The sequence below is a fragment of the Poecilia latipinna genome, unplaced genomic scaffold, assembly GCF_001443285.1.
Source record: "Poecilia latipinna isolate Pla-1442-1.1 unplaced genomic scaffold, P_latipinna-1.0 Scaffold1269, whole genome shotgun sequence".
In the NCBI taxonomy this organism is placed as follows: Eukaryota; Metazoa; Chordata; class Actinopteri; order Cyprinodontiformes; family Poeciliidae; genus Poecilia; species Poecilia latipinna.
In genome coordinates this window covers 59,294-73,144 of record NW_015113885.1, presented here as the reverse complement: position 1 = coordinate 73,144, position 13,851 = coordinate 59,294, and the positions used below count along the sequence as shown (strand labels likewise).

Sequence of the window (13,851 nt, the reverse complement as noted above, 5' to 3'; positions counted from 1 at the left end):
TTTAGAAAACAATCTGCAATTAATAATTTAGAGTTAGGTTTCACAGAAAAATACTTCAAATGGGTGAATCCACAAATACTGAACTGTGACTATTGACTATTGTACACTCATTTCCTCTCAGACTTTTAAAACTGAAAAACAGTGCTTTTTTTTAGCAAGCCAGTACACTATGTTGTTTTTTCAGTTATTGTTTTTTTTTTTTTTTTGTTTTTACATAAAATATCCACCAGATTTTATGTAATTAGCCATTTCTTCAAACTAGTAAGTTGCGCTAAAGTTGTTGGCACCTTTTTTCAAGGTAGAAAATATTCATAAAATAAAAGAAATTCAAACACAGATAAACATTTTGAGACCGAAATGACATGTATCACTTTATTCAATGAAATGGAGAATCCAACACAGCCTGATTGTTCAGTCTCGCTGCGGAAACACCTGTCTCTGCTTCGTCTCTGGAACGTGCTGTCTAATGTCCATCACCAGTCACGTGCAGCACACACATCCTGCTGGTTTGTTTGAACCATGAAAACAGCCACAAAACAGCCGACTGGGTTTTTCAGGAACAGAGCTCCAAACAACATGAATTTTTCAGCTTCATAGTTGTGGTCGTAAGATAGACGGAGCACAACTATGAAGTAACAGCAGCTAGATTAAAATATCCCTCCCTAGTTCTTCTTTTAGCTGTCTGTGGGAGAAGAAGCATGACACCAAGTGAATCCAAGGGCTTGTTTACAACAGAATAAACCATTCATCCGTTATCTGTTTATCTGTCTTCAGTTTCAATAGAGTTACATGGACAAATCAAATGATAGATCTAATCTTATAACAAGCAAAACATACACACTTATATGCACACATTAGTCCAAGCCATGTTAGGGGATTATGATTTAATATTAGTTTTGATCCGTATTTGAAATTCTTATTTTGAAGCAAGAAAGGAAGTGGATCTTCTTTTCCCCTCTTCTTTTTTTTTTAGCTTCGTTATCTGGATGCATTTCAGTGACCTGGTAAGAAATAGACAGATTGATTAACAAGATGCAAACAGTTTGTGAACACTGAGAATATTCATGACTGGGTGACGTTAGCTGCTGACAATGCTGTGGCATCTGCTTCGGTGTTATAGTGACTAACTGAAAACTCACGTTTTTTTAGGAGTCTGGATTACTGTTGTGCCTTTCTAGTGGAGAATCTAAAATATTTAGTGGTCAAACTTAAAGGTGATGAATTACTAAGTAAATAATATCACAAAGTGGGACAAAAAACTTTAAGTAAAGTATAAATAGAACAAAAAAAAACCTGTTACATTGTTGAAAGTTCATTTTCTCCATAAAAAAAACAGTTGCTTTGCTTTTATGATGCAACATTATTTACTGTGCTGTTCTCAATTAAATAAACTTAAAAAGAACGATTGTATTTTTCTAGCATTTTCTTACCTGGGTTGCCAAAGAGTGTGGATGCAAAGAATAATAGGCACGATACACAAGTAAAGATATTTAGATGTCATACATGACAGAAAATTACGTTTGGTATTGGTAGTCTGGCATGAAAAAATGCAACAGTATTTCTTAGTGTCTGTTTAACATCTTATTTTATTAGCAATAAAAAGAAAAACTCTACTGCAATCCAACAGTGTGATTTGTTACTTAATGAGACTTTGAAGAGATGCCAGTGTACAAGCTAAAAGCATTTCAGCTGTAATGTGTGCAGGAGACACTGAAAGGGGTCGAAGACTTCACTTGTTTTACTCGGCTGAATCGGACAGGCTGCTGCAGGCACAGAAGCCTCAGCGTCTTGATAGAAAACTTGATAGAGCAATGGGCCGTGGTGGCACTGAACACAGGCTTACATCGATAAAATTCAGCGTACTGTGTATACAGTACGTATCCAACGAGATGTGTATTCGGTTGAGACCATTAAAATGCTGAGAGAACCCTATAGCATAAATGAAATTGTTGTACATACTCACTGGGCCCTGACCGACAAAATGGAGTGCAAATGTTAAGTACTGCTAGATGTAAAGTACAAACACATTATGGGCAGGTATTAGCTTATAAAACACTACCAAACAGAATGTGAGTAATCCTTGCACACCTTTTTTAAATGCTTGTTTTGCAGGGGGGGAAAAAAAAGCAAGAATTCGTCAATTTAATGAAATGCCAATTGAGATCGAGATGAATTAAAAGTTTAAATATTTTGGAACCTTGGTGCTTATTCTGGCTCTCAGAAGTTTACAGAGTTCTGTAACTATGCAGATTTTCTGTCAGACTAAGTTCTGTGATGGTGAAAAAATAAGTTCTCCTTTCTCTTTAGTGCTCTATATGTGAAAGACTTGGGTCGAAGCCTCATTTCCATCTGAAGAAGGCAAACCCAGACCATAACATTACCACTAGCTATTGTTTTGTTGACGTGGCCAAAAGACGCCAGTTTTACTTAAGTGATTCCATACTTTCAAAGGTCTAAAATTTAACATGGTTTTGTGGTATTGTTTTCAATGGGCCATGCTGTTTACGTAGAGTGGAAATTTTCAATCCCTTCCCCTTACTATAAGATAGTTTTGATGATCTGTGCCAAGCATGGATTTACGATGCAAATTTCCAAATGTCCATATGCGTCAACTGAGCTTTTAGTTGACACATAATCAAAATCGCTATATTTAATGCCAGAATGTGCACCTAAGAAAACTAGATTACATTAAATATTTAATTGACGTATTGGTCTAAAGGCCCATCAGTGCTCCACATTAAATATACAGTCACATATGGAGATTTTTGTCTGTCTTATGGGTCCATCTCTTACATATTTTAGTCTATCATCAGGGAGCTTGCAGATGCATATCCAAATGTTACAAACTGCAATACTGGTGGTAACTGGTGGGCCACAGAATAGCTATGGCCACTGAAAGAAGCAAAGAAGTTGATGATGACAAAAATGGCTGAATTTCTCCACCCACAAGTCATAATATATTTAACATGTCTTCTTCCGGGAATGTACATTATCAAGATTTTCTCGACCTTCACGATGTACGCAATTGTCCTTTGGATCAGGAAGCTTACTCAGAACTGCCCTCTAGTGGCTAGATTGCATAATAACCATGTCAACTTAATAAACAAATTTCATGCATGAGGTTGATGATGGTTTAGAAATGGGCAGAGCCATTTTTGTTAGTGAAGTTAGCATCAGTATGCAGTCAGGTTTTTGGTGTTGGATTCTGATTATTGTGTTACAGATTTGTTTGATTTGCAGTTGAATTGTACAGGATAACATCTAAAGGTGTAAAAGGTTTTACACCAGGCTCATGATTATAAGCCTGGAAATCTGACACAGATCTCTACACTTTTAAGATCCACTGCATTTTTCAGGTATGAAGAAGTGTAGTGTTGTTCTATAAAGCACTCTCTCCTTCGGGAAGCAAATTATGTTGTTGTTCAATAATGTCAAGTTTTGTTTATGCCTTAACAAATGAATTGTGGTCCATTTACTGGGCCTTTTGATGGCATTAAAATGTAGCCATATGATGTCTCTTAAAAATATACCTCAAAGTTTGGTGTGCTCTTTACTCTGAAGGGGAAATGCTCACTGATTTGTTACCACTCAGCAGTACTTTTCTTCTTAATGAATTTTTAATATCCTTAATGACAGCAGAAGAATGATGTCATTAGGAGTGGATGTTTGGAAAACGCTGACTTGAACTCTTTTGGACGACCATTTTTATAATAATTTAATATAGATTAACGCTCCATAGTAATGAGCACTTTGACTGTGAGGGGGTGCGTCCATTTAAAGAAAGGCCCCAGTGTTCATTTGGCTGTACACACTAAAAAAGGTTTTTTATGATCCCTGTGCCTTTTTTACTGAAGGTTAAACATGTTGTCGGATTAGTCATAAATCACGTCTAACAGTAAACAAGACTATTTATTATGATGTGACATCGATTCTGCCGTCTTTTCTGAAAGCTACCGAGTCATCACAGGATCCAGTCCTTTATTTAAGTATCTACTTCCATTCATGCTGGGATCATCTCCGGACAGAGCAGTAATGCCATGATGGCGTAGAATTAAGATTGTGTCCTCCTGGTAATTTACCTACTGGACCTTGTGCGCTGGTGAAGTGTGAATCAATTTGTAAAGGATAGTTAAATTTCTATAACAACCTCCCCCTTCTTCACACTTGACTATTTCACATGAGCTATTAAAAATGAAAAGAGAGGGGGGAAAAAAACTACGTAGTGTCTTATGAAGATGATCAAGGGGAAGGCCGCTGACTGGGAATGATAAAACGAGTGGCTGCACTTTCACCCCCCTTTTATTTTCATTTAGCCTACCACTGTACTGTATATGTACAAGTATTAGGTCAACAGATAAAGAAACAAGCCCGGGAAGCTGAGAATGAATAAAACAAAAAGGAGGAAGCACGGCTGGCTGGAACGCTGATATCCCTTGGCAAAATATTTTATCATATTCAGCAAAGGAAGACCCCTTATTTTATTGATTTGAAGGGGAAAAAAAATCCCAGAGGCACTAAAAGGAACAGGCAATGATTAATGTCCCCTTCAGAAAAAGAAATTATATGGAATAAATTAAACTACTGCGGCAGCAAATTGAAAAATAAGGATGTAAATGAGGTTTGAATGCTTAATATCTTATAAAGAAAAATAGTCAATGAGGCCCAAAAAATGATGAGGGATTGCCAAAGAAACATAATATTAACTCTAATGGCTGAGGGTAGATTTTCTTTACTGTCAGAATTTACCTGTCACCAGTGATTTCCAGGCACATAAATGAAAAATGATCGGTGCACTTTAAAGCAGTTGAAGCTCATTTTCACAGCATAAAGAGAGGAAAGTATCATTCAGGAAATCAGATATATTTTATGCACCCAAGTAAAATCCTACCCCCTCTACATCTCTTAAAATGTCAATAATCACCTTATTGAAACTGTTTGCAGGTGTGTATGGAGAACATTACGCTCATGTAAGGAGCTCGTGGTTTATCACGGACTTCGTCTCCAAGCGCTGTCTAACCTATAAAGCGGTCTTCTTGTTAATGAAATGATCTGCGCTTGATTTATCTCGCCGTACCAAGTTTATTTTTCTTTCACCGCCGTACGAAAAGGTCAATCTGCTGAGAGTCAGCTCCTTTGATATTTGTCACTTGGACTGCTTTAGATCATCCTCATCAACACTCTCTCAATTAGGCCCAATCTGGAATCAGTCATCCTTCCGGTTACCGGATACACCGCTGTACGAGCAGCACAACGCCCGCTAAATGAGAAAAGCCAAAAGCAAGAGACAGAGAGAGGGAGTGAGAGAGAGAGAGATCCTTGGTACGCTATTTGTCGAAGTCGTTTTGGAGTTGGCCCCCGGTTGTCCCATCCATCAGAGGTGGGGTAAAGATGAGACAGTGAGATGGGGCCTGGGGAGTGGCAGTCGGGTGCTTGCACTGCACCCCATTACTTTAGATGGATAGCAGAGGGGTGCTCCATATTAAACACTGTTCCCTCAGTCGGAACCTTTAATTATAACTCCTCAGTATCACTTACAGCAGCCCAGCGCAGATGTTAAAAACCTTTCGCGCCTTGGTTACCCCACCTTACTTAATCTCAAGGAGGGGTGAAGATACAGATGGCATATCCAGAGTCTGCGGATATGCTTCATCTCTGACAACAGAAGCAATTTTGTTGTTAAGTAGGGTGGGGGGAGATCAGTGTTTGTGTGTGGTAAAAAAAAAAAAAAAAAATCGGCATAATTTGCAGCGAAATCCCTTTGAGTCAGAAGTTGCCAGCTTGCCATAAAGGTTGGTGAGGAGTAAAATGTATCAGAGCTCGTCACTGAGGTGGTGCAGGCATTTGAGCCAGAAGCGAGACTTGTGCTCACTGATAGTGAGGGAGGACTGTAAATCTGTGCAGCTTTGAGCAGCTTTGTTTACATATTACAGTCTTTACTCTTGTCTGAAGGGTACAGCTGCCTTTACATCACCCTGCCTCTGTGTACGGCTCATAAAACTAAAGAAGAATATAACCCTGCTCTGGTTTGTTGCTTTAACATGATGTTTTGGCATCACTGTTAGACTAGTACTCATGCAACCATCATAAAAACTGTGTTGATTTTCCGCAGGTGCTCAAGTTGCCTGCCTTGTCCAGATATATGTTTCAAAAATATATTCATATTATAAATATACTTCATATTAAAAAAAACAGCAGCATTTCAGTCATTTTCACATTTCTTTGGAGTTTTGTTCGAATTGCCAATTATTTGCCAAATAGTTCACATATCTTAAAGTGTTGGTTGAATTTGACAGCAATATTTTTCTATATCTATTGTGAAGTGCTTTAAGAATTTGTCATATACAGTTTACAGGATAACTGATATTTTATTTATTTTTTTTTTTCGGTGGGTATCTTATGAAATTATTGTCTAGCTTATTATTAATTTTAATGTTCTGACTCTGTGGTGGCCTCATATATGTTCTATGATGCTCCCTGTTGAATCAACAGTTTATCTACAGATGAGAGGAAGTGGTTAGGTAAGTTCATCAGGAAGGTCAGCTCTGCTCTTGGACGCCCCTTTGACCCACCACTCTTCCTTCTTAGTGCAGTTTAAAAACCAAACAATATTTTAGTGAATCGTTGTCAACTGAATTACCTAATTTTAGTATTAGGCTAAAGTTGATCTAATTTTCTGATAACCCGTGAGACTGGTTGAGTTACAGACTTTATGTTCATTTAATAAAACTAATATATTCATTTCAAGGACTGCATGTTTGGGATATAGTTAGAGCTGCAGTCCCTGCAGCACAAACATGTATAGGATAAAAGCAGATTTGCAAAAAGAAAAAAAAAAGTATATATTCAGATATATTTAATATTTTATTTAACTCTTGATCTCCTGTTAGCTTAGCCCTCTCATTAAACAAGATTCTACAATTGCTTCTTACGGTTGCCTGTATGAAACCTGGAGCTGCAGCACATCCTACCTTTGCGCTCAGTTTGCCGTGTTTAAATTACATTGCACCTCCAAGAACCTCTGTATCCACAGTGTACCATTTTAAAAGCTGTTTACTGGGGTGCAATTTACAGCAGTGCCCTTGTGTTAAAAGAAACTACAGAAAGATATAAAGAGACCTTTTGTTTGTCACTCGTATTTCCCGCTGATCATTAAGAGGTCACTGTACAATTCTTGCATCCATAATGTCCTCCCTACTTCATGCCAGTATTAATTACATCTGTGTAATCTTGTAAAACATCACTTATTGCTGTCACCTTCAAGTTTGCAATCGCTAAACTTTTCAGTATATTACCGCTCACTTCAAGACACCCAAATGAAAACACTTGTAAAGGTTTTACTTAATTACACATCCATATCTAATTGTATTTACACTACCAGTGTGGAGTTATATTGGATCAGTATCAAGGTCATAAACCTAGCCTGTTAACTTCCAGAGATGCAGCTCATGGCTCTCCTATTTATCCGGTTTATCACCCAGGATCTAATTAATTGACCTCTGTCATGCTCTATTATAGTAACAGGTTGTCTGAGACATTGTCTCTGTGGAGAGAGTGTTTGTTTCAGGAGAAGTGTTTTATATTTAGACATGGAATCTATTCTGCTAAAGATGTAACCCTTCATTATGTGTTGTTTGAACACATGACTTTCTCTCGTTCCTGTATTTAGACATGACTGCTTTAAAGGTGCTACTACACTTTATAAATTAAGCAACGTGTTGTACAATAGTGATATTTAAAAAAATCACAACAAAAATAATCTCATATGGATTTAAAAAAAGCACAAAAAGAGTGAATGATGTGTACATACATAAAATAACCATGGGAAGTTAATCAATTGATTCAGTAAAGTGTAATAAAACCATGTAGGATACTTGATGCTTACATCAATTTTGGATGAGCAAAAGACGAACAGATGGACGGATCTTTTTTTTATCAAAGCGACACCAGTTCATGTTGACAAAAACACTCTTCAGTGTCAAGGTTGCTACTGAGTGAGGAAGACAAAGTTATCTTTTTTTCCACTATCAGTAAGGTGTTTACAGTAAACTTAGAATGGACAACCCTCAAAAGAGTAGAATGGAATGTATTTAAATAAATATATATATAGTTTCTACAACATATCAAGAAATGTCCATGGTTCATTCAGGCTGCAAAAAAGTGTGTGTGTGTGTGTGTGTGTGTGTGTGTGTGTGTGTGTGTGTGTGTGTGTGTGTGTGTGTGTGAGAGAGAGACAAACATCTAGACCCAATGAAGTACAGCAAAGGTGCTCTTTTTTTAACCTATTGAGCTTCCATCTTCTTTATGTGATTTGTTTATGTTGGCAGTATTTTAATCATCTAGAAGTTAAGGTAAGCAAATCCTCTACAGGTTTTACTGTGGCACTGAGGTAACAATCTATTCCTATTGCTTTTCAATGATACTAGTAGTTGAAATATGGGAAGTGTGTGTAATTAAAGTAAATTCAGTTCCTAAACTCAGTTTTCCCTTTAAAGTGTTAGCTGTGCTTAAACAGAGGATTTCTTTGTGCAAAAGTACATTTGAAGGAAAATAAATCACGAAATGCTAGAGAAATTAAAACTGCAGATTTATTCCTACAGTTCATGTTAACGTTGTATCTTACGAATCTACCGTCGGAATCGAATACACGAGGTACATGATGAAAACATCCATGCGGATATTGACTGATGTACTCTTGTTTTGACTCTGGTTTTATTATCTGGTATCTCGTAAACTGCAGAGGAGGTGACTCCACGCCGCAGCACAGGAATAGAAAACTTAACAGGCCTATGCATTAAACATATTGTAGAATACAGTGTAACATTCATCACTGTCAGAAGGAGAGTTTGTATAAATTTAAATGCACTGAAGCGTTCAGAGCATTTTTTTTCTCTCCCTTTCCTTTGTCTATGGGTGGAAGTATATTTATATCACTATCAAGCTGCCTTATGTTTTGTATCACTGCAGGATTTAAAATGAAGATCTCAGCTGCACTCTGTTGTGGTTCTGTTTTTATTGTGGGTCAGATCAGGATTATTTTGAATAAGCTTTACTATTAGGGCTTCTGTATTTTTGCGCTAATGTGACCTGAAGTTAACTGAATGAAAAGAAAAGGAATTGCACTGAGATTTGTTGGAATAGCTTGTTCAAAGATGTAGTCTAGTTTAAAACCAATCATGGCCCCATGTGGAAAATGCATTGGGAACAAAGACATGGCTCTGTAAGTGCCTGACAGTATTAACATTAAAATAAATTGCCTAACCTTTCCAACATCCACTGACAAAAACAGGAAAAATGAAAGATAATGGGTTATTATTCACTGAGGGATCCTATACATAATAATGATCTCATCAATAATGTTACAGTGGCACTCACATACCAGGCTACTGTGGCTTTATAAAAGAAAACACTGAATGGAATCACGTATTTTAACAATAGTTGGTCCAGTAAAGAACAACCAGGTTGATAAAATAAGGGGAAAAATAATACCTCTTAAACTTGTCTACCTTTTTTCACATAACAACTACAAATTTAAATCTATTGGATGGGAATTTGTTAGATGGACTAACACAGAAAAGTGCATAATTGTGAAGTGCAGATGTATTTTAAATGCTTTTCCAAGTCTTTTGACAAATAAAAGTCTGAATCATATTGCATGAATGAAAGAAAACTCAGCGAAAATGAATCAGAAGTCACCATAATTTGTAATTATGGGTCTTTATTAAAAATTAAGATATTTTGGTAAGTTGTTAAAAGAAAACCTGGAGGCCACAATTTCAATTTGTCACAATATGTGTGGGGAAAACATCAAGCATGTGGAAGGTGCGTTTTTGGTTAGACGAAACAAAAATGTAACTTATTTCCTTACATTCAAAAGGATATGAATGATGGAAAAATAATGGACACGCCGTCCACACAAAGAAATATGGTGGTGGCAGTAGCATGCTGTGGGTAAACGACTCCTCAGCATGGAAAACCAAAATGCAAGGATACTCTGGGAGTCTTACAGGAAAGATTACACCTAATTAATAAAAAAGTTAGCCAAGACGGCCGCTCGCAAATCAAGGTGACTGAACAAAGAAGAACGATCATTTATCTTGAACTTTAAAAAAATAAGCATTACTTCATGTGAGTCTAGGAAAAATTATCAAATATTTTCAAGTTTGGGTTGATTGGATGTAAAAAAAAAAAAAAAAAAACTCAAACGGTAAACACTCCTTTTGCAAGGCACTGTCAGCTGAAATAAGAGAAAAAGAAAACAGAATAATATAATGTGGCAATTTTTTTAGCCGTTTCCTATTTACAAGCCTTTAGCCATGAATCAATTTGCCAAAAAAAGCACAACCAGAAATGCACAATTGAGGCACATCAGCTCTAGCTTAAAGTACAAGGCAGTAAGTAGGCAATAGACTTACAAAGTATTGCTGCAAACACCTGACAAATGCAATAAACAGCATTATCCTTCAGAGGCAATGCTGGCGGTGGTGGCGGCTGTGCTCCACAGCTCTGGGCCTACCTCCTCGCGGTGGACGCCAGGGACAACAGAATCATTTTGGAGAGTTGGAGGTAGTGGAGTGGAAGTGAGAGCTGTGGGAGAGTGGGGGTTGATTCTCATGGTCGGGTCGGGGGGGGAGGGGTGTGGGGAGGGCAGTTGCTGGTAGACCGAGACTGGCACTGACATGTGGTGGGGTGTGTGCGTGAGGCAATGTACAGAACAAATGAGGGCACTATCACCTGTCATATATCACATTTTCTTCTTTCTAAATAAGACAAAGACTGTGCAAGTTGGGCAAGCAGAAAGCTCTTAGGATTCATAAACATCTGGAGAATGCTGCACCTCCACTGCACTGTGACCTACGCTGCAATAAATCTGTAATGAGGGGATTTTGTTAAGGCAAGGTGATCAAGCAAATGAAATATTGGACGTTTAGTAGTGAGGAGAGGTGAGCTTTATAGCCTCTGCTCTCAGAAAGCCCTCACCTTTAAGGCGTCGGGCAATTTGCTATTCTTATTGCATGTTCTGTCTAAGAGAGCATTGAACATTTTATATCTTGCTGGTGTTGTCTGAAGGCTTGGAGACGGTAAAAATGCAAATAGGATTTGTTTTTAGGTGCACGACTTGGACTTAAATGCTAATAAATTAATGCTTTACATTCAACAAAATCAGTGTTAACACTTGTGGCTTCCATCCATCCATTGTCTTCCATGTGAATCCAGAAGGGAAACCCAGAACTTCCTCTCTCCAGCTCATTCCAGGGAATGTCCAGGCATTTCAAGGCCAGGGGCAGCGCAGACGGTTTGCTCTCCTTGGGGCATCCTGGGAAAATTTTCAAAGGGAGGCATCCAGAAGTCATGCTAATCAGATGACTGGAAAGCCACGTTTTTCACTGCGGAGGAGCAGGGACCCTGTTCTGAGATTACTTTCAAATAATAAAGCATCGAAATAACTTTCATCGATTTTCACTGTTCAGTTGTGTGAAGATACAATTCTACTGGGAGAATCAGACCAGAGGGTTGCTGCCAGGATGACAGGCAGTGCTGTTTCTTATGGCACAAGACATTAACTACAAAGCATTAAATGTTTGGATAGTCCCAACTTTACACCATTCAGATAATCAGAAGAAACTCCTTATGTCTTGAAGTACAGGGTGTCAGTAGGAGCTTGCTCTGACTGAATCTATTGTCGTACTACTGTTGGTGACACGTCACATCCAGGATGTTTTTGCTTTGATACAGCTTTTTTTTTTTCTGAATGTTTAAAAAAAGCAACACCGTTTCTTTTTCTTTTTTTATGTTTCAACCTTGAGCCCTTGAACATTTCAGATTGATAACTTTGTACCTGAGCAAATATTTAAAGCTCACGCGGCTGCTAGGTAAGAAAAAGCATTCCCGTTCAGAGACTCTGTAGAGCTTTTAAAAATGCTGGAACCAGCCATGTGGTGAACACTGCAATTTTTTATTATTTTTTTTTTTTAATATCACTTCGTTCCTTAGCGCAGCAGCTTTTCTCCTCCAGGCAGTCTCTCAGTCAGTGAGCCTCAGTTGGCATCCCAGTGCTCTGTGCTCCTGAGTCTATATAGTGATGATCTAGCAATGATAACTGGATCAATACCTCCAGCCATGTGGACAGACGGTTGAGAGCTGCATCACTACTCTCACAGGCGAACACCTTGCGACCACCTAACCCTCTCAGCCAGCACCGACCCCACATCCCACCCCCCATGCTTGCTGAGCCTCATAAGCTACCTTTAAGCTTCAAAAGTCCTCCGACTCTTTATCACGCTCTTTGTCCTATAATTTGATAGAAAAAAGTGCCACGTTATGCCTCGCTCGGGTCGTAAATGAGAAATATGCACATTTTATGAACTGTAAATTAGTGCCTCTTCATGGTTGGTTATTTTAGTATCAAAATATATTAAATACGTAGATAGAAAGGTTGTAGATAATTTCATACAGTCAGCAGTATAGTTTCATTTATTTAAAACAATCCTTCGTATGAGTGCAGAATAATTAGATAGAGAATAAAAGATAGATAAAGTAAGAATGTAATCCTAATCGTCCAGCTTTTTCTGCAGGTTATAAAACATAAGCCAGCGGCATAGGTAAACTCAATGAGATGTTACTTGTAAAGGAATGAAATTGGCTGATACAAAGACATGTCGGTAATAACAATGTCCTTTCTTCAGTGACAAAGACAAAGTGCCTGCGTTTGGAGCGTACAAGCGAGGGAGACAAGTGATGGCTGAAGGTAGACTTTGGGAGAGCATTTGAATTTCATGTCCAAGAAGAGGCAGCCCATCATTAAAAAACCCTAATTTCTGTGTCAGGTAGAGTTACAGCTAATCGATCATCTTGTCACACCGATTTATTTCTTTTTCTGCCCATTCAAAGACAAATCTACTTCTTTCCAATTAAACTTGTTGCTGAAAAAGAAAAATGTCTCGAGCTATTAAAGGTACATTTTGCTATGTTTTTTTTTTTTTCCCCCCCCACTGAGGGTAATTTCTTAGCATCTGAAAAAAGAGGAGTCGCAGGGAGATGCTGGCTTTCTGGCAATTCCTAAAGAACTTACAAAACGCTGATTTTGGATGTCTGAATGTACTTACGGGTCACAGAATGGTTGTACAGTGTTTATAAATGAAAAAGAAAACTGAAACAGAAATTGAAAATAAAACATAAAAACCTCGCACAAGTATAAAGGGCATAATATACATTTAAGATACTGGTAGTGGTGTGATGTGATAGGTCTGATTGATGGCTGAAGTCCTCTTGGGGTCTTATTTTAGTGAGGGCTCCCCTACCCTGATAGATTCACTGAGTGTGACATCTGTGAACGACGGCTTTCTTCCTGATGGTGTGTGCCACCAATGCATTGGGACATGTCTGCATAAAAGCCATTTATTGTTACATTTCTAAATGTTAAGGCTTGTCAGCTTCAATTTCTTGAATGAACCCCTGCTCACCTGGTGGACAAAAGACTCGGGCAGTTCTACAGACTCCTAGATTCTTTAAATACCATCGCTGACACTTTCCGCACCTCTCCCTTTCACATAAAAGAAGGAGCTCTTTCATCTCTGGATCTACTTCGTCTATAGATTCAATTCGACTAAATGTAACTTATTTCTGAATGTACCCAATAAAACTGGTTTACATATATTTTCTCAGAGTTGACAATAATCATTTTTTGAGAAGAATATGAAATGCAGCTTCTTAAATTGTAAGCATATATATATAATGGTGATACTAGTAGATAGTAGAGTAAATAATCCACATTTTCTTTTCACTGTTTCACAATGAACTCAAGTCTCTTCATGACTTTTAGCATTCATACTGGACAAATTTTGATAGCATGAA

At 37.9% G+C, this 13,851-nt stretch overlaps 1 long non-coding RNA gene across 1 annotated transcript in view; it reads left to right on the top strand.

Moving 5' to 3' along the window:
- Nucleotides 1-13,618, top strand: part of LOC106961138 (uncharacterized) — a 61,928-nt gene extending 48,310 nt beyond the window's left edge. Inside the window, exon 4 of the long non-coding RNA XR_001427718.1 lies at nt 12,684-13,618. This is a non-coding gene — a long non-coding RNA (uncharacterized LOC106961138). The remainder of the gene's footprint in view (nt 1-12,683) is intronic.
- Nucleotides 13,619-13,851: the final 233 nt, after the last annotated feature.